General features: G+C 47.8%; 1 long non-coding RNA gene across 1 annotated transcript; it reads right to left on the bottom strand.

Moving 5' to 3' along the window:
* Positions 1-10,932: 10,932 nt before the first annotated feature.
* On the bottom strand, positions 10,933-11,993 carry LOC142582071 (uncharacterized). The gene is made up of 3 exons (XR_012828377.1): positions 11,907-11,993; positions 11,028-11,102; positions 10,933-10,959 (listed from the first exon to the last, which is right to left on the bottom strand). It is a non-coding gene; the product is annotated as an uncharacterized LOC142582071 (long non-coding RNA).
* Between the last annotated feature and the right edge of the window lie 8,571 nt (positions 11,994-20,564).

Raw genomic sequence — 20,564 nt, 5'->3', positions numbered from 1 at the left:
TAGCCATCTAAATCCTATATGTGGGCATTCATGTCACCTAATAGGACTATCTCAGCACCATTCCCGAAACCCCTAATATCAGCGCTTATGCATTCCACTAACTCTTTATTCTTCTCTGTGCAATTTATTCCGGTCCACAAATACGTAACTCCAAGCCAAGTTTCTTTCCCACTCATTGTACCTGATAACCAAAGATGCTCTTGACATTGTGAGTTTACTCTTTTCCATTTGGCTCCCTGATGGATGAGCATTCCGACTCCCCCTCCCTTTCTTTCCGACTTAGTTCTGTTGCACCCTTCCCATACATAATTCTCAATAACTGGCGGCTCTTCTGAGTCTCTAAGGTGCGTTTCTGTAACCGCATACACCCCTATTTGTTCTTTATGTAACTGCTCCTCAATCTCTGCCCACTTTTCCTTTCTTCTACCGCCCTGCATGTTTATGTAGCCTATTGCATGGCGAGCTCTTGTTCTTGCTTTCCTCCTTTTTCTGTTATCGACGGCGATGCTCTTCTGATGTTCCCCTAGGGGACCTTCTTTATTACTACCTACTCTGACCTCCTGAGCGCCCGCGGGCCCCCTAAAAAAGCAACAGCGCGACCCCCAAGTCGCCAGCCCACTTCTCGTGCTAGCCTGTAATTGAAGTGGATCCCATCTCGTTTAAAACCACCACAACTTCTCACTTCCCTGTTTACTTCGACAACCTCGAAGCCTTTCTTTCGGCTCATTTTCCATATTGCCTCATTGGCAGCCATTACGGCTCTTTGTACGTGACTGTCACGCACAGGCACCTCCGGCACCGTGCACACCACGACCTGCACCTGAGGGGATAGCTCGCGCAAGTCGTCCACCCCCTTCGCCAAGCGCTGGGCTAGTCCTGGCCCTTTCCTGTTCAGGACGTCATTTAGCCCACCTGCTACTACGACAAGGTTGCGCACGTGGGCATTTTCCGTGAGCTTTTCTTTTGCTCGCTCCATGACAGAACCCAGTGTCTGTCCTGGAAATGTCCCTACCGCCACTCTTTTGTCGCCTTTCACCCTCTCCACAATTGCTTTTGAGCACCCAGCCATGTTTGAGTCGCCAGCGATAATCACCCTTTCACTCTCTCCTGCCTCTCCCTGCTTCGCGGCTTCCTGTGGCTGCAGCGTCGCCTCACTCGGGGCGTGTTGCGCTGCTTCGCTATAGCTACGCCGATTCACCGGCGTCGAGCTGGCGACGTCTTGCTTTGGCTCCCTGCCTCCCACTTCGCCCTCGCTTTGGTGTCCTGACCCGACATTATCCGCTGCCCGAGTCTCAAGAGCGTCGAGCCGCCTTTGCAGTTCGGCGCTCCTTTCTTTCGCCTCCCCAAGCTCGGCCACAGTCCTCACGAACTGCGCGGCCTGGGCCGCCTCCACCTTGACGAAATTTTCAACCTTCGCCTGCAGTGCAACCCGCTTCTCCTGCTCCTCCCTCAGGTTTGCCTTAAGCTCTTCAAACTTAGCCGCCCAATTCTCTTCCAGTTTTTGGACGGCTTCCCTGACACCCTCGCACGACCTGCACGTGAAGCTAGACCCCACCGCGTCTGCTAAATTCTGAAATTTAGTCTCGTCGAGGAAGCACCAGCGCAGGCACTCGTCGCACTGCACTTGCTCCCCGTCCCCCGCGGCCTTCACGTTTTTCGATTTCATCGCTAGGCCTACGTCCCTAGGCCCAACGAGCAAGTTCGCCAAATCACTCACGCAAACCCGACCTCGACCGCTATCCCAAACAAAAATAAAGAATTATCACTCCCTACTCCATGTGAGAATCCGAAGAGCTAGCTGAAAGAACTACCCCCTAGGCCTAACGGGGGAGCCGCCAGACCTAGACAAAGCCGGTACGTTTCCTACTCCTACCAAAAATTCAAAATTTGCGCCCCTACTCCATGCAAAAGAAAACACTTCAAAACGCTAGCTAATAAAGATAAAAGAGCATTTAGCTACGAACGAAGTCGCTGAAGCCTCGTCCACAGGAGCGTCCGCGAGCCACGACCGTTCCCAACGCGCGCCAACCCGTTTCCTGTTGTACAGCGCCACCTGTGGTCGCATACTTTAGTTCACGACGCCACCGCTACGCTTATTTCCGTAGCACTGTGGAAGGTACAGTTTCCCTTCTCTAAGTTTGTATAGGTGTTCTGTGACGCGACTACAGTGCCGCCACCGAAATCCGCGTCCCTTCCACACTCGCCGCCTCGCTGCAATGCATAGGGCGCTTCAGCTCCTGAGCCCATAGAGTTTCTCACTATAACACCTAGAGGGTAATCTGGCTCCACCGTCTATGGGAGTTTCTTAAGGGGGCACCGTGCCGTCATTGGAACATAGAGTTACTATATTAACTCTAGAGGACAAGCTACCCATAGCATAGAGTTTCCTACCACCCATAGGGCCCTTGCATTGAAATCGGGAACCGCAAGAGCGCCGCCATAGAGTTTCTCACTACATTACCTAAAGGGAAATCTGGCGCTGCTGCGCTGTGGTATGCATGGGAATGCCGGTATATTGTGACATCGGATTGACATCGTTCTCGGAGAGACAGGACACCTTGAAGACGCCCCTGGCAAGTACCGTTCAGTCTGTCACAATGATTCATTTTCTACTAAAACAGGTCGTAAAAAGCTGTTTTAGCTTTATTATTATGCAAAAACATCTTTTGTTTAATTATAAAAACTTCTTATTGCTTGTACGACTATCAGTTATGTAAAAAGTATCAGGGGGCCGCTAAAGTTGGAGAACAGACGACAAGGTTCGCGCTCGCTTTGAAACAGTTGGTCGTCTGTTCTTGCTTTTCTTGGCTTGTTCATGCAGTGTGGGTGAGTAAAGATGTAATATGCGGGAATGGAAACATTTCATTAAGATTTTACTTTGAGAACGCGTTATTTGCGTAGCCATATCTACGTTTTAGACGAAGCCTCTTACAACACCAGCCAACACGAGCCTCGCAGACACATATACCGTCATTCCCATGACGGCACGGTGTCCCCTTAAGAAACTCCCATAGACGGTGGCGCCAGATTACCCTCTAGGTGTTATAGTGAGAAACTCTATGAGCGCCGCCATGTTGCTACGCGCCGAGGTTGCCAGCTCCTGAGACGCTTGCTAGACTTGGTGACAGTAGTCAATTTTAATTCGGCAACCGTAGCAGAGCAGCAGCATGGCGTCTCGCTTGTAGTGTCGTGATGTGTGCGTGCAGCCGTGTGTTTGGGCTGTATAAGTTGTTTCTTTATTCTATGTTGCGGGACGGTGTGGGTGTGGTCCATGTTGGCCGTACAGGTGGCAGTTATGCAACTGAGGGATGATCCTGTTGAAGTTTCCGGCGGTATGCGGTTTTCAGCGGTCACACCTGTTGCAAGAGTGTCACTCGACGAGGTTACGATGCTCGAAGCTGTGGTCAGATTCCTCGTTGGCGTTCCGTAATTCTCTTCTCACGGGCGTGGTATGTTGCAAAAGCCGCTTTCGCGATCTATCGTCGCGACGCTAGATCGGTTTTTTTTTATTATTATAAGTGCTGATCCAGCTGTAGGGCACATGTAACCGGTAACACTGAACTTAGTGTCACACATTACTTCCGCCCATAGAGTTAGTAGAACAACTCTAGAGGAAAAGCTGGGCCGGAAAAGTGGGAACCTCTAGGGCGCCGCCCTGTTGCTACTGGTCAATGTGGCCAGCGCAATTACTATTGAAAGAGCTGAAAGCAAGTACAGGTCACCTTATGCTTTCTCATCTAAAAGCGCATACCTGATGGCTTTATGAAGGTGGTACGTTAATATTAAGTTTACAGAAAGCGATCGCTAAGTCCGCGACTTATGTAAATCACGATGTACGCATTCATGCAATAAAGGATGACGCGAATTTCGGTTTCGAATCTGTTTTTTGGATGCGTAGTAGTTCCGTACAGTTTAGGTTTGACATGCGATCGCACGTCGACATCAAACGGTGTGGCACACACACTCGTGCCTTGTGTGCCACCGAAGCCCCGAAGTGCTCTGGCATATACCTTCACATGTAAGTAAACAAATGTACCTCCTTGTTGAGAATATCACGCGAGTAGGCAGCTCTTGTGGTGCATCACAATCGTTTGAGAAGCGTCACAGTAGAGCATTTTTCTGCATGCGGAGCGGTGTTTTTATTTGCAGGTTTCCCTTCAGTAGGAAATTGCTGGACAGGCGGACCAGCGCACCGGAATTGTACTGGCGAAGCCGCAAGCAACTCAAAGAATCTGTTTAATTGTTGCACTTTGAACAATTATGCTTCTACAAAGGCCACAACAGACAAACAGCCTGATGCCGAGTATTTCTATGCCACGAAGTAATCAAGAGGCGAGTGCCTAATGCGGACGAAATCGAGTGCATCGAGACTTAGAACGACAGAAAGCTGAGCTAGTTGGTAAGGATTCATTATGCAAAACAGAGGTGAGGCGTGCAGACAGGACACAAGAGTAGAGAAGTGGGCGGCGCTCGTGTTGTTTGCTTGTAAATAATGTACTCTTGTGTCCTGTCTGCACGCCTCACCTCCGTTTTGCATAACGAGTGCATCAACCCACATATTAATAGCGTAGGCGTTTTATTAACTGTGCAATATTTTCAACACTTCCTTGCATGCCATTTCATGTGGAATATCTTTTCTGGTCACAAATTAGTGCAGCGAATCTATTTGCATTACTGACTCCGGGCCTGCGGGAACGTTCACTTGCACTTGATGCTGAGTCTTTTACATGTATCCAAAAACTGAAGATATGCACATCAGATTCCCTGCGAGCATTTTCAAAAGTCAATTATTTTAGACAACAGGCACATATGCAACACTGACATAATGCCGAGTACCACTAAGCAGCTGGGACACATTTTTGTTGACCATACTCGCAGGTAAAATAAGTAGATCATGTGGACAGCTCCAGCTCATTCTCCTTAAATCAGTGTGTACAAGGGGTATGCAAAAATAATTCTTTTCTCGCGCACCGATTATTTTGCTGTATAAGCAAGAGAACCCACCACGTTGGTGTAACGTATCTTGCACATCACACTAATATGTGCTTTAATTTACCAAGTGAGATGAGTTACTTTTATGGCTCATTCAGTCATATCACACTGCAAGCTGCATTCATCAATCTTCAATTGGATTTTGCAAATGTTTAATGAAACATGTTTTTCTTTTATGCAGATATGCAATGGCAAGCCCTTCCATGTGTTCCAAAGGTAAAATTTAAGCTCGAAATTAAAAAAAGACATTTTTAGTCAGAAACAAGCAAAAATGGTGAATGCAGAGTATCGAAGCCCAAGGTACAGAAATTATGAGAAGTATCGAATAATTTTAAGGAAAGAGTCGTATTTGAAAATGCAAGACTCTTTAGTGGAGGTCACGCAAGTCAATATAGGTAGAATACTCTGCAAAATTATACGAGTGAGGGGATGTCAAACAATGGGTCAGGAAATGCATTGTTTTTCTGCAATACAAAAGCTGATTGCCATTACATAAGTCATTTTAGCATCATGAGACTGGTGCTTGATAAATTCAGAAATAAACAAAAAAAAAAGACAAGCAAAAATAAAAGGACAATTTAATGATGCTCTCTCCACACTGGGATAAATAAAAACAAACACATCACATCTAATGTGGACATATCAGACGCCTTGTGAAACACTAAAGGAAAAATTCAGTTTCGAGCTATGGAACTTGCCACATAGATGTGGGGGGCCTTGCACTAATACTGATAGTTACCACTGCATTTAGAAATTAAAAGCATTCGTGCAGACAAGGATGATTCTTTATATTTTTGGCTACCACTTCAAATGTCTCCACCAAGTGTTACAATGCTGCACGCAGCCATATTAAGGATCTCGCAGCAACAGCTGCAGGTAAAAAGCAAAAGCAGTCAAAGTCCTGGTGTGTACTGGACACCATGTTTGAAAATTTTTGGGCAAGAAGAGTGCAAGAAGCAGACATAACTGCATTGATTTCAATAATTTCCCATTTGAATGGCCTTTTCTTTTTGCTTAGACAATGCCTACGCCTAGTCACAGCAGCTCCCTCATACAGACTCCGCAAGCCAAGAGGCCGTGGAGGCAAATGCAGGTAAGAGGCAAGAAGCAAAAGCACTGGTATCGACATTCATCTAATTTCTTTCTTTTCCTTTCGTTTAGGCAGCCAGCACACCTCGAACAGCCACCTTGACTGCGGGTGTGTCACCCTAGTCGCCAAGGAAACATTTGAGGGAAAGCGGCAGGCAATGTGAACAGCCACTTCTCCATGTAAACGATACTCTTTCTCTCGGATGACTCCTATGCCTCGCCACACCAGCACACTTGTGCACAAAGATGCCGTGGAGGCACGTGCAGGTCAGAGGCAAGAAGCAGTGGCACTGGTGTCGACATTCACCCAATTTCTTTTTCTTACACTGAGGCAGCCAGCACACCTCGAACAGCCACCTTGACTGCGGGTGTGTCAGCAGATTCCTGTTGTACATATGCTCATAATAAACTTGAAGGCAAATGGGACATTGATGCATTGTATTTTTGAACATTTATTGTACACATACAATATATGTTACACTTTGCAGTGCTACAGAGCGTATTTTGAAGCTTCCCCCTATATTTTGCACCTTTAATTACGTATGTGTTGTGTGGCCCTCAATGCAGTTCATGTTGTAATAGCTGCTTTGTCTGTTTATCGCACATTGGCTTAAGCTCGTGATATCCACATACTTCTCTCACATATACAAAATAAAGTTCTATGTAGTCCTCAGTGTTACAACAAAAAATGAAAGTAAACAATCCGATCGTGGAATTGTGTTTAATACAGTGATTCCTATGACAGTTACTGACAAGTTGACAACTTGAACTGGTGAATTGGTCCATAGCCTCCTCTATTTTTTCAAGAATAAAGGAGGCTATGGATCCGTCATGGCAAGGAATTATATGTATACATAAAAAGAGGGGGGTATGTGTGTGTGTGTGTTTGTAGTAGGGGGTATAGGATTAGGGCGGTACGAAAAAATGTACAAACACCGTCCTCTAGTCCCATTGCGTTAAGGTACTGTAACAAAGCGTATTATGCATAAAGTTCACACAACCAACTCTGATATTACTGCACACGCCAGGCGCCGCGAGCTACATTTGTCATGACGTATTCGCGACTGCACCGGATGCCCTCCATATTATTCTCTTTAATCGTGCACACTGCACCGAGGCAAAAGAAAGGTCATGGGCGCAGGTGCCTTTAAGGTATCTCGACCTTGCGAGGCTCTGCTGCGCGTGCCAGGGGAGCTGTCCGTGCGAACACTCCCTGGCACACACCTGTCTCGGCGGCCCCAACCTACGTACCGTTCTGCTTCGAGCTTTGATCCCCCCACTGTCCCTTGGGTGCCCTGGAGTTCCTGCGCCGCCTGCTTTATTATAATCTCAGGTGCTCTCCTGAGACTTCCGTTTGTAGGTTACATGTGCCCTACCTAACTGGATCAGTGCTTATAATAATAAAAAAGCCCGATCTATCGTCGCGACGACAGATCGCGAAAGCGGCTTTTGCGATATACCGCGCCCGTGCGAAGAGAATTGCGGAACGCCAACGAGGAATCTGACCACTGCTTCGAGCTCGTAACCTCGTCGAGTGACACTCCTGCAACAGGCGTGACCGCTGAAAACCTCATACCACCGGAAACTTCAACAGGATCATCCCTTGGTTGCATAACTGCCACCTGTACGGCCAACATGGACCACACCCGCACCGTCCTGCAACATAGAATAAAGAACCAACTTATAAAGCCCAAACACACGGCTGCACGCACACATCACGTCAGTACAAGCGAGACGCCATGCTGCTACGCTGCTACTGTTGCCGGATTAAAACTGACTACTGTCACCAAGTCTAGCAAGCGTCTCAAGAGCTGGCAACCTCGGCGCGTAGCAACATGGCGGCGCTATTGCGGTTCCCGATTTCAATGCATGGGCCCTATGGGTAGCTTGTCCTCTAGAGTCAGTATAGTAACTCTATGCTTCCGCCCTCTCCTTTGGCTTCTGGATTGGATTGGCGCGGCTCGCTACGTGCTTACGCGCGCTTTTCTGAGCGCAGATTAATGTGCGCCTGGTTGGTGCACTAGGCTTTTATACAGTCGCTTTTTCGAGCGCAGATTGGTGTGCGTCTGGTTTGTGCACTGCGCTTTTATACGATCGCTTGTCGCTGCTTTCCGTTTCTCTGGCTTGATTCGGTGCGGCTAGGTGCAGGCGCGCATATTTGGTGTGCGCCTGCTTTCTTGCGCTGGTCTTTGAACACATCGCTCGCTGCTCGCGCTTATATATAAGAAAACGCTGCGCCGCTGGCGTACCGTGTACGTAAGCGCGCAGCAATGCCGGGAAACATTCATACAAAAGCAAAGGGTCAGAACACTGCGCTTTGTTTTTCATTACTTTCTCATGTACCTTCACACTGGGTAGCGCCGAGCGATCGCTTCTAACAAACGCAGAAATGAGTCTTTGCAGCCCGTGTGGCCATTAATTGACTACCCAACACAGCCATGTGAGGTGCGACTCCAGGCGGAGAGGAGGTGGCGCTTCACTTTCTGCATGCCAATAATTTTCCATTTTTTGCGTGTGAACGCCCGTGATCGGGTCCACAAATTTCATTCTGTCTGGTTTAGTTTCCCATTGCAGATTGAGGCTCACTCCGTTAGCATCCGCTAAGTTCGGGATGCCGTTGTATGCGGCCCATTCATCACTGTGGATGGTGGCCCCCGGTTCAACGTTGGATGCAATAATGGGGCCTAGCGTCGCCGCGTCTCGTCTGTCGACCTTGAATAGTCGGAACTGCCCGGTGGTCACGCAGGTCATGCCGAATACCCATGGTCCAAGGTCTGCAATGCCGCCGTGATTTTGCCGGCTCGGCGGAACCTTGTCGCCCTTCATCAGGCGGCCTCGATTGCGTTTTCGCTTGCCGCGAAGGAGGCACATCAATTTGCACAATCCTTCGGGGCCACCGAGTGGGTGTCACGCCAGCAGCTCGTCCCGCACGACCTCAAGAGCTATCACGGGCGTTCACACGCAAAAACTAGCAAGTTAATAAACTGAAGCGCCACCTCCTCTCCGCCGGCTGCAGGGTAACGGCACCGCTGCTGGAGTCGCACCTCACATGGCTGTGGTGGGAGTCAATTAATGGCCACACGCGCTGCAAAGACTCATTTCTGCGTTTGTTAGAAGCGACCGCTCGGTGCTACCCAGTGGTAAGGTACATGACAAAGTAATTGAAAACAAGGCGCAGTTTTCTGGCGCGCTTACATACACGGTACGCCCGCGGCGCAGCACTTCCTTATATATAAGCGCTAGCAGCGAGCGATGTGTTCGAAGACCAGCGCAAAAAAAAAAAAGCAGGCGCACACCAAGTATGCGCGCCTGCACCAAGCCGCACCGAATCAAGCCAGAGAAAAGGAAAGCAGCGACAAGCGATCGTATAAAAGCGCAGTGCACAAACCAGACGCACACCAATCTGCGCTCGAAAAAGCGACTGTATAAAAGCCTAGTGTATAAACCAGGCGCACATCAATCTGCGCTTAGAAAAGCGCGCGTAAGCAAGTAGTGAGCCGCGCCAATCCAATCCAGAAGCCAAAGGAGAGGGGGGAAGTAATGTGTGACACTAAGTTCAGTGTTACCCATGTAACCGACAAACGGAAGTATCAGTAGAGGATCTGAGATTATAATAAAGCAGGCGGCGCAGGAACTGGGCACCCAAGGGACAGTTGGGGGATCAAACCTCGAAGCAGAACGGTACGTAGGTTGGGGCCGCCGAGGCAGGTGTGTGCCAGGGAGTGTTCGCACGGACAGCTCCCCTGGCACGCGCAGCAGTGCCTCGCAAGGTCGAGATACTTTAAAGGCACCTGCGCCCATGATCTTTCGTTTGCCTCGGTTCAGTGAGCACGATTAACGAGAATAATATGGAGGGCATCCGGTGGAGTCGCGAGTGCGTCATGGCAAATGTAGCTCGCGTCGCCTGGCGTGTGTAGTAATATCAAAGTTGGTTGTATGAACTTTATGCATAATACGCTTTGTTACGGTACCTTAACGGAATGGGACTAGAGGACGGTGTTTGTACATTTTTTCGTACCGCCCTAATCCTATACCCCCCACTACAAACACACACACATTCCCGCTTTTTTTAATGTATACATACAATTCCTTGCCATGACAGATCACAGCGTCCTTTATTTTTGAAAAATAGAGGAGGCTGTGGATGGCATGACCAGTTCAAGCTGTCAACTTGTCAGTAACTGTCATATGAATCACTGTAGCAAACACAATTCCACGATCAGATTCTTTATTTTCATTTTTTATTGTAACACTGAGGACTACGTAGAATTCTGTTTTGTATATGCGAGACAAGTATGTGGATATCATGATCTTAAGCCAATGTGCGATACACAGACAAAGCAGCTGCTACAACATGAACTGCATTGAGGGCCACACAACATATACGTAATTAAAGGTGCAAAATATAGGGGGAAGCTTCAAAATACGCTCTGTAGCACTGCAAAGTATAACATATATTGTATGTGTACAATAAATGTTCGAAAAACAATGCATCAATGTCCCATTTGCCTTCAAGTTTATTATCAAGTTCAAGTTTACTGAAGTTTATATGAGCATATGTACAACAGAAATCTACTGACACACCCGCAGTCAAGGTGGCTGTTCGAGGTGTGTTGGCTGCCTCAGTGTAAGAAAAAGAAATTGGGTGAATGTCGACACCAGTGCCACTGCTTCTTGCCTCTGACCTGCATGTGCCTCCACGGCATCTTTGTGCACAAGTGTGCTGGCGTGGCGAGGCGTGGGAGTCATCCGAGAGAAAGTATCGTTTACATGGAGAAGTGGCTGTTCACATTGCCTGTCGCTTTCCCTCAAATGTTTCCTTGGCGATTAGGGTGACACATCCGCAGACAAGGTGGCTGTTCGAGGTGTGCTGGCTGCCTAAACGAAAGAAAAAGAAAGAAATGAGATTAATGTCGATACCAGTGCTATTGCTTCTTGCCTCTTACCTGCATTTGCCTCCACGGCCTCTTGGCTTGCGGAGTCTGTATGAGGGAGCTGCTGTGGCTAGGCGTAGGCATTGTCTAAGCAAAAAGAAAAGGCCATTCAAATGGGGAAGTATGGAAATAAATGCAGTTGTTATGTCTGCTTCTTGCACTCTTCTTGCCTAAAAGTTTTCAAACATGGTGTCTAGAACACACCAGCACTTTGACTGCTTCTCCTTTTTACCTGCAGGTGTTGCTGCAAGATCCTTAGTATGGCTGCGTGCAGCATTGTAACACTTGGTGGAGGCATTTGAAGTGGTAGCAAAAAATATAAAGAATCATCCTTGTCTGCATGAATGCTTTCAATTTCTCAATGCAGTGGTAACTATCACTATTAGTGCAAGGCCCCCCACATCTATGCGGCAAGTGCCATAGCTTGAAACAGAATTTTTCTTTTAGTGTTTCACAAGCGTATCATATGTCCACATTAGATATGATGGGTTTGTTTTTATTTATCCGAGTGTGGAGAGAGCATCATTAAATCGTTCTTTATTTTTGCGTGTCTTGTTTTTTGGTTTATTTCTGAATTTATCAAGCAGCAGTGTCATGATGCGAAAGTGACTCATGTAATGGCAATCAGCTTTTGTTTTGCAGAAAAACAATGCATTCCCTGACCCCATTGTTTGAGATCCCCTCACTCGCATAATTTTGCAGAGTATTCTACCTATAGTGACTTGCCTGACCTCCACTAAAGAGTCTTGCATGTTGAAATAGCATTCTTTCCTTAAAATCATTCAACACTTCTCATAATTTCTGTACCTTGGGCTTCTGATACTCTGCATTCACCATTTTTGCTTGTTTCTGATTAGAAATGTCTTCTTTAATTTAGAGCTTAAATTTTACCTTTGGAACACACGGAAGGGCTTGCCATTGCATATCTGCATAAAAGGGAAACACGTTTCATTAAACATTTGCAAAATCCAATTGAAGATTGATGAATGCAGCTTGCAGTGTGATTTACTGAATGAGCCATAAAAGGAACTCATCTCACTTGGTAAATTAAAGCACATATTAGTGTGATGTACAAGATACGTTACACTAACGTGGTGGGTTCTCTTCCTTATACAGCAAAATAATGGGTGCGCGATAAAAAAATTATTTTTGCATACCCCTTGTACACACTGATTTAAGGAGAATGAGCTGGAGCTGTCCACATGATCTACTTATTTTACCTGCGAGTATGGTCAACAAAAATGTGTCCCAGCTGCTTAGTGGTACTCGGCATTATGTTAGTATTGCATATGGTGCCTGTTGTCTAAAATAATTGAATTTTGAAAATGCTCGCAGGGACGTGATGTGTACATCTTCATTTTATGGATACATGTAAAAGACTCAGCATCAAGTGCAAGTGAACGGTCCCGCAGGCCCGGAGTCGATCATGCAAATAGATTCGCTGCACAAATTTGTGACCAGAAAAGATATTCCGCATGAAATGGCATGCAAGGAAGTGTTGAAAATATTACACAGTTAATAAAGCGCCTACGCTATTAATATGTGGGTTGATGCACTCGCTATGCAAAACGGAGGTGAGGCGTGCAGACAGGACACAAGAGTAGAGTATTTACAAGCAAACAACACGAGCGCCGCCCACTTCTCTACTCTTGTGTCCTGTCTGCACGCCTCACCTCTGTTTTGCATAATGAATCCTTACCAACTAGCTCAGCTTTCTGTCGTTCTAAGTCTCGATGCACTCGATTTCGTCCGCATTAGGCACTCGCCTCTTGATCACTTCGTGGCACAGAAATACTCGGCATCAGGCTGTTTTTCTGCTGTGGCCTTTGTAGAAGCATGATTGTTCAAAGTGCATCAATTAAACAGATTCTTTGAGTTGCTTGTGGCTTCGCCAGTACGATTCCGGTGCGCTGGTCCGCCTGTCCAGCAATTTGCTACTGAAGGGAAACCTGCAAATAAAAACACCGCTCCGCATGCAGAAAATGCTCTAATGTGACGCTTCTCAAACGATTGTGATGCACCACAAGAGCTGCCTACTCGCGTGATATTCTCAACAAGGAGAAACATTCGTTTACTTACTTGTGAAGGTGTATGCCAGAGCACTTCGGGGCTTCGGTGGCACATAAGGCACCAGTGTGTCATAGCGTCCGATGTCGACGCGCGGTCGCATGTCAAACTTAAACTGTACGAAACCACTACGCTTCCAAAAAAAAACAGATTCGAAACCGAAATTCGCGTCATCCTTTATTGCATGAATGCGTACTACATCGTGATTTACATAAGTCACGGACTTAGCGATCGCTTTTTGTAAACTTAATGTTAACGTACCACCTTCATAAAGCCATCCGGTATGCGATTTTAGAAGACAACGCATAAGGTGACCTGTACTTGTTTTCAGCTCTTTCAATAGTAATTGCGCTGGCCACATTGACCAGTAGCAACAGGGAGGCGCCCTAGAGGTTCCCACTTTTCCGGCCCAGCTTTTCCTCTAGAATTGTTCTACTAACTCTATGACACCAAAGGTGCTATTCTCGACACGCATGGCGGCTGCACGACCGCCATTATCCGCCATGTTGACTCTCTGATTGGCTGTGGCGAGCTCACGTGCCTTGAAATTTGTGCCGGGATACGGAAGCTTTGCGAAATATCATTTTGCGTTTTCATCAAGATGACGAAACGTGACGTGAAGCTGCAAATTTTATGGAATAATACATTTTTGCGGTCCTTGGCAGATATATTGTGATGTTAGTGCTTCAAAAAGAATGTGCACTCTAAGAACAGTTTACACCCTTTGGCTTGCCCCTTCTGCCACACAAAAATAATCGTCATTTGCCTTGATGCGTTTCCTTTCTTTATCGCTACGAGCCCAGAACTTTCCAGTAACGAATGGCACGCGCGTTATCAGCATAAAACAGTTTACACCCTTTGGAGTGCCCCTTCTGATAACGCGCGTGCCGTTCGTCACTGGAAAGTTCCGGGCTTGCAGCGATAAAGAAAGGAAACGCATCAAGGCAGATGACGATTATTTTTGTGTGGCAGAAGGGGCAAGCCAACGGGTGTAAACTGTTCTTAGAGTGTGAGCGGTAGCGTGCAGAAGCCAGTGCAGTGCACCTGCAATTGCGCGAATATGTGGTGGCGATCCATGATACGCACCATGCCAGCTTGCTGATTGGCTGAAGGATTATCTCGTGAGGAGCGTCACAGGAAGGGCTGTTTCGTAAACGTCATTTCGACGATGCGTGACGTTGCGCTGGACCGCCGTTGCTGAGATTTTCCGCCATAATTTTTGCTGCGACGAGCCGCGCGAATTATGCTAATGAGCAGCCATATGCAATGGCAGCCGAGAGGAATGCGTATCGCCACATTTTCCCCGTCGTTTGGCGCCTCGAAAATCTTTTGTTCATAACGCGTGCTCATAGTATTTGCATCGCTCTCGGGTGGTGTTGGCATTTGTGCTTGGGGCCATCGTTTTTTAAAAGAACGCGTTTATACGAAATAATATTGGTTGAACATAGCAAACTTTCGGCAATGTTGTCCACTTTTCACTGCTGCATTTGTATTGTAATCACGATTAATGCCTTTTCGCACAATCAGAAGTTATGACAACGGCCTCTTTCTAATTTATAAAAAGAAATGTACGCAAGGCGGCGCCTTGAAGTTTCCTCCCGCGGTGCGAGTAACCAGCGAAATGAACAAGAGATGGCAGCGCCGGCGCTTGCGTCGCGCTAGTGGATATCTCTGGTGCGCGTAACGCTATCGGTGATATTCGGCCATTTCTCAGCCAGCCGAGTCGGGCTGAGTCACCTGCGTTTCACGAGATAGCGATAACGTTGCCTAGAACGTGCGCGCATCACCACTGGTAGGTCGCGTATGTTGTCTCAAGCAAGAAAACAAGCGCGTTGGCGCCAACATGCGATGACTCATTCCATTTTACCGGGACATGCATCCTAGCTATTGAAGCAGACGACGGCTTGTACGCAGCAGACGACGGAAGCGAGAAGCGTTTTCGACGGAATAATCATACGCTTTGAGATTGCTGCTTTATTTTTACTTCGGAGGAAAACTGTTTTATTTTACCGATAACGCTACATTCCGTGCCTTCATTTCAGTTTTTTAGGCGAAACGTCAAGTTGGCGTCACGTTAGGTAAGCAAAACGGGGCCACCAGCGCCATTTTGTTTGCGCCGCGCCTACGTCACGCATCGAAGAAAATGGCGGAATGTCCAGGGGCCGAATCTTATAACGGTTCGGAATACGAACCATCCGCTTCGCCGCTTACCTCAGATGTGCCACTCCCAAGCCGGCGGTGGAAGAAGGGGAGTACGCGACCAATAGATGAGAGGGTGCCACCTCTGAAGTGTACGTCATTATATGACGAGCTAATCGAGGAATTGCAGAATGTATCGGCTAGCTAAATGAATGTAAAATATAAATTAAATATTATACGCCAAGTTTTGATATATAAACTTGTGGTGTCGGGCGTTTACGCAATGCAGAAGTAATTTATTAATGTCATTCTTTTTCATTCTCAGCCCACAGGCGGTATCATAAGCGTAAATGAGTTGGCCACGGAGTTGGCAGAGCGCAGGGCTATGTCGTCTGCTACCAGGAGCTCGCACGATGCATGCAACAGGAACGCACTACCAGCACTTCTCAAGTAGCTAGCACGACAAAACCGCGAACTGGTTCTCAGGGACACCTTTACTAGCCGACTATATCAATTTTCCTTCTTTTTTCGCCCTTCGTCATCGGCTCGGACATGACTCGCTCGCCGCCGCGCTGCCGCTATCCCTGCGATCTGCCCCACGGCGCGTCGCGTGATACAAGCAGTGGAACTTAAATCGAACATTACGGTATACGGGCCCTGCATTGCCTGCGCGAAGTCAAATCGAAGAGTGCGGTGCTGACGGTGCGCGCTGTGCCGTGAAATTGAGAAACAAAGTATGGCACTCCCGAACTAGAGGAAAAAGGCAAGCCAAATAATAGAGCTCCACAATACCTCCCCGTCCTGACTGTATAGTTTTATCAGCCGAACGAAGGAAGCGCTGAACCAGCCTAGGTTGAACCCTTCTGACTGCTGAACGGCGATCTGCGAGCTATTCACACTGGCGATAGCACTGGGAATTCGATCTCACCATGCAAATATCTCCTTGGCATTGACCTTGAAGCTGAAGTCACGGCAAAGCTGACCCAGCCCTTCAACCGGCCAACACAGTAATTGCGAGAGCAACTTTGTGGACAATGCCGGCAGCAGAGATCTAGGCAATTCCGATTAATGCTTCGCGTCCGACTGAGCTCTGGGAGCTGCAGGCCGGCGGCGATGAACCGCAGCGCGCAATATCGCTTCCTCTGCGTGAAATGGCCACTCGTACGCTTGCACCCGAGTCTCCTCCAATTGATAGCGTAGCTTGCAAAAGGTCTACTTAGAAAGCCAGCAAGGGCGGTGCAACTCATTATCCGTCACTTCTTCGAAAGTGTATCGCATTTCCAGCCATGGTCGACACCGAAAGAGCAACGCCAAGCAGACGACGAAGGCAAGTAATAGCCTCCGAAGCAACCAACGCACGCGCGCGCGACGCCCGCGCGTCTCCGGGGCGCGCGACCGGCGCGCGCGGCCAGGGTCACAAGCCAACAGCCAAGCCACAGCAACGGAACCAAAAGCGGACTACCCCTTCTCCGGTTCCTACGACCGGTTTGCTTTGAAGATGATTGACAGATGCGTGACGTATTCGAAAATTGCGATACCGCCCCGCTGCCTCTGACGACCTGTGACGTAATCAAAATTTTGGCCAATCAGGTGAGGCCAAAAGAACGGTTCCCCAACCGAAGCGTTATAAGATTCGGCCCCTAGAACACGCATGCCGGCTGCACGGCCGCCATTATCCGCCATGTTTACTCTCTGATTGGCTGTCGAGAGGTCACGTGCTTTGAAATTTGTGCCGGGAAGCGCAAGTATTGCAAAATGCAATTTTGCGTTTTCATCAAGATGAGGAAACGTGACGTGGAGCTGCAAATTTTATGGACTAATACATTTTTTTGGTCCTTGGCAGCTATATTGCGATGTTAGCGCTTCAAAAAGAATGTGAGCGGTAGCATGCACAACCACTACAATGCATGTGCAATTGCGCGAATATGTGGTGGCGATTCAAGATATGCGCCATGCCAGATTGCTGATTGGCTGAAGGAATATCTCGTGATGTGCGTCACAGGAAGGGCTGTTTCGTAAGCGTCATTTTGACGGTGCGTGACGTTGCGCTGGGCCGCCATTTCTGAGATTTTCCGCCATAATTTTTGCTGCAACGAGCCGCGCGAATTATGCTAATTAGCAGCCATATGCAATGGAAGCCGAGAGGAATGCGTATCGCCACATTTTCCCCGTCGTTTGGCGCCACGAAAATCTTTTCTTCATAACGCGTGCTCATAGTATTTGCATCGCTCTCGGGTGCTGTTGGCATTTGTGTTTGGGGCCATCGTTTTTTAAAAGAACGTGTTCATACGAAATAATATTGGTTGAACATAGCAAACTTTCGGCAATGTTGTCCACTTTTCACTGCTGCATTTGTATTGTAATCAAGATTAATGCCTTTTCGCACAATCAGAAGTTATGACAACGGCCTATTTCTAATTTATAAAAAGAAATGTACGCAAGGCGGTGCCTTGAAGTCTCCTCCCGTGTCCTCCCGCGGTGCGAGTAACCAGCGAAACGAACAAGAGATGGCAGCGCCGGCCCTTGCGTCGCGCTAGTGGATATCTCTGGCGCGCGCAACGCTATCGGTGATATTCGGCCGTTTCTCAGCGAGCCGAGTCGGGCTGAGTCACCTGCGTTTCGCGAGATAGCGATAACGTTGCCTAGAACGTGCGCGCATCGCCACTGGTAGGTCGCGTATGTTGTCTCAAGCAAGAAAACAAGCGCTTTGGCGCCAACATGCGATGACTCATTCCACTTTCCGGGGACACGCATCCTAGCTATTGAAGCAGACGACGGCTTGTACGCAGCAGACGACGGAAGCTGGAAGCGTTTTCGACGGAATAATCGTAGGCTTTGAGACAGGTGCTTTATTTTTACTGCGGAGGAAAACTGTTTTGCTTTACTGATAATGCCACATTCAGTGCTTTCATTTCAGTTTCTTAGGCGAAACGTCCAGTTGTCGTCACGTTAGGTAAGCAACACGGGGCCACCAGCTCCATTTTCTTTGCGTCGCGTCTACGTCACGCATCGAAGAAAATGGCGGAATGTCCAGATTAGCGCCCCAAGTAACGTTGGCTGAGCCAGCGTCGGCAGATGGTCGGCAGGCTTGCGTGTGCGTACAGGTCTCGGAGGCTACGGTTTGGTTGGGATAGTTTTGTTCATTCCTGTGAGGTGGCGCTGCAAAAATTATCGTTTGATGGTAAAATATTTAAATTTGTTGGTATTCCTCCATGTTATGGTTCACTCTTTTTTGCATTACATAGCACCGGAAGCAAGTATTAAGCAGCAGTATAAATAATATAAACGTCAACACGTGAAGTATTAAAGAAAACGAGAGAAACACTACCCTTTGCTGAGATTGGAACTGCGGTCTTTTTGCGTGGGAAGCTGACATTCTGCACCACGCCGCGTGAGTGCTAGCAGAGTCCTTCCATGTTTTTCTGGTCACGAAACTCCGCCGTCACGCTATGGGAGAGGTTCATATGCTGCCCAAAGGTGCCGCGACGCGGCGCCACTGTGCCACAGAGGGCATCGTTCGCGTACCGAAACTCGCGCGCAGTGCGAGGCAAGCTGAGTGATCGGGTGCGTCATGTGCATGTGCTGCGCTATTTTTCGAGTGCTGGGCTGTTTGGTTGAAGTGGCGGGTTGGGACAACGATGCCGAACACGTGTTGCGTGCCTGGGTGCCGTTCCGGCTACAAGGGCACGACCGAAAAGGTGTCGTTGTTCTGTTTACCTAATAACAAGGAGCAGCGCGAGAAATGGAAGCGGGCCATACCGCGGCAGGAAAGTGGCGGTTTTAATTTCGAATCGAAGTATACGCGTGTGTGCGCGAAACACTTTGACGCCTCGGACATCGTCACTGCGTACAATTTCAACATCAACGGCGACGACGTGTCCCTGGAGCGTGAGAAGCCGACGCTGAAGACTAACGCCGTTTCAAAGATGCTTTTAACAAACTTCTTGCATTGTGAATGGTGGACCATTTATGACCGGACGCCTCTGTACTATCTGTATTTCGCTCCGCTTGTTTTACATGATAAATAAATGATCGTGCTTGTATTTTGTTTTTGCACCAACACGTTTTATTTCTTTTCTTAATCGAATTATAAAGTTGTTTTTTTTTTCATTTTTTGACCATGATAAGAATATCAGGACCGGTGATTGCAACATTTTAACACATTGTAAATAGTTGCGAATTAAGAACCAAAATACCTAATCTCGTCGTTTCTGCGTCGAAACCACGAGCAGCGTGAATAAGTGCTGGGCTTACTGACGCTTCTAAACGACTGCTTGCTAAGGCAATTGCCTAATTACAGCTAGTTTCAACTGAATTTAACACTTCAGGTTCGCCTTAATCCGTTGTTAAAAGCCGCACCGAAGACATTTAGTAGCGAAGTTCGTCTTGCATTATCTTATTCAGAAATGGCATCGCTTTGCAAGAAATCTTAAGCGCATGGAGCAGCTCAGTTCGCTTTTCTTTGTCATGAAGTATTCTACGGTAGCAGCCCTTTGCAATAGCAATTTCATTCTTTTGATCTCGTTATAAGATACTGCCCACAGAGTCCTTCTCTGCCACAGTTTAACAGAAACTGAACAGCTGTGCTCGGCGAACAATCTGGCGCTATGCGCAACGGAGAATTGGCGCTTACTCATCTGGTGATAAGTGGGACCACTGGCGTTTTGTTGCGAATGCGCGGTGTTTAATTTAAGGCAAATATTAAAAAGCGGAGCCCACCGAAGCGTTGAGGCGAACGGCGATGATGAAGAAATCCGGACCGAGACCGCCCGGCCGTGTACAGCCGACGCACTTCGACGGGGGCGAAATGCAAAACACCCGTTTATTTAAATTTAGGCGCATTTCAAAGGATCCCAGGTGATCAAAACTAATCCCGAGTCCCCCACTACGGCGTGCCTCATAATCGTATCGCGGTTCTGGCTATTAAAATTCCAGATCTTTCTTTTTTTTCGGTCTGAGACCACCGCAAGCTCCATGTTATGAGCGGCTTTTTTTTTTCGTCCCGTGCGCTCATATCATCGCAGAAGACACGCTCAGGCAGTAATTTAATTATATTCAATGTTAAAAATAGTTACGTGAAACTAAAGCGATGGTTGAGGAAGTTGAGAAAGCTAGAATACCGAGGCTGCCCCACACACAACCACAGCGGCAGCGGCGTTCGCATGCCCTCTCATGCACGGTTGCGCCTCTAGCGGCGGGCGCTGGCGCTATATGAAACTGAGGCGGCAGTTTCGTGACCAGAAAAAACATGGAAGGACTCTGGTGCTAGCGATCGCAGCGCCCACAACGGCGTTACGGTCGTTTGGTCGTTACGGCCATAGAGTTAGTAGAACAACTCTAGAG

This window comes from Dermacentor variabilis, chromosome 5 (genome assembly GCF_050947875.1).
Source record: "Dermacentor variabilis isolate Ectoservices chromosome 5, ASM5094787v1, whole genome shotgun sequence".
In the NCBI taxonomy this organism is placed as follows: Eukaryota; Metazoa; Arthropoda; class Arachnida; order Ixodida; family Ixodidae; genus Dermacentor; species Dermacentor variabilis.
Note: the sequence above shows the minus strand (reverse complement) of the source record. Positions and strands in the feature narration are given on the sequence as shown.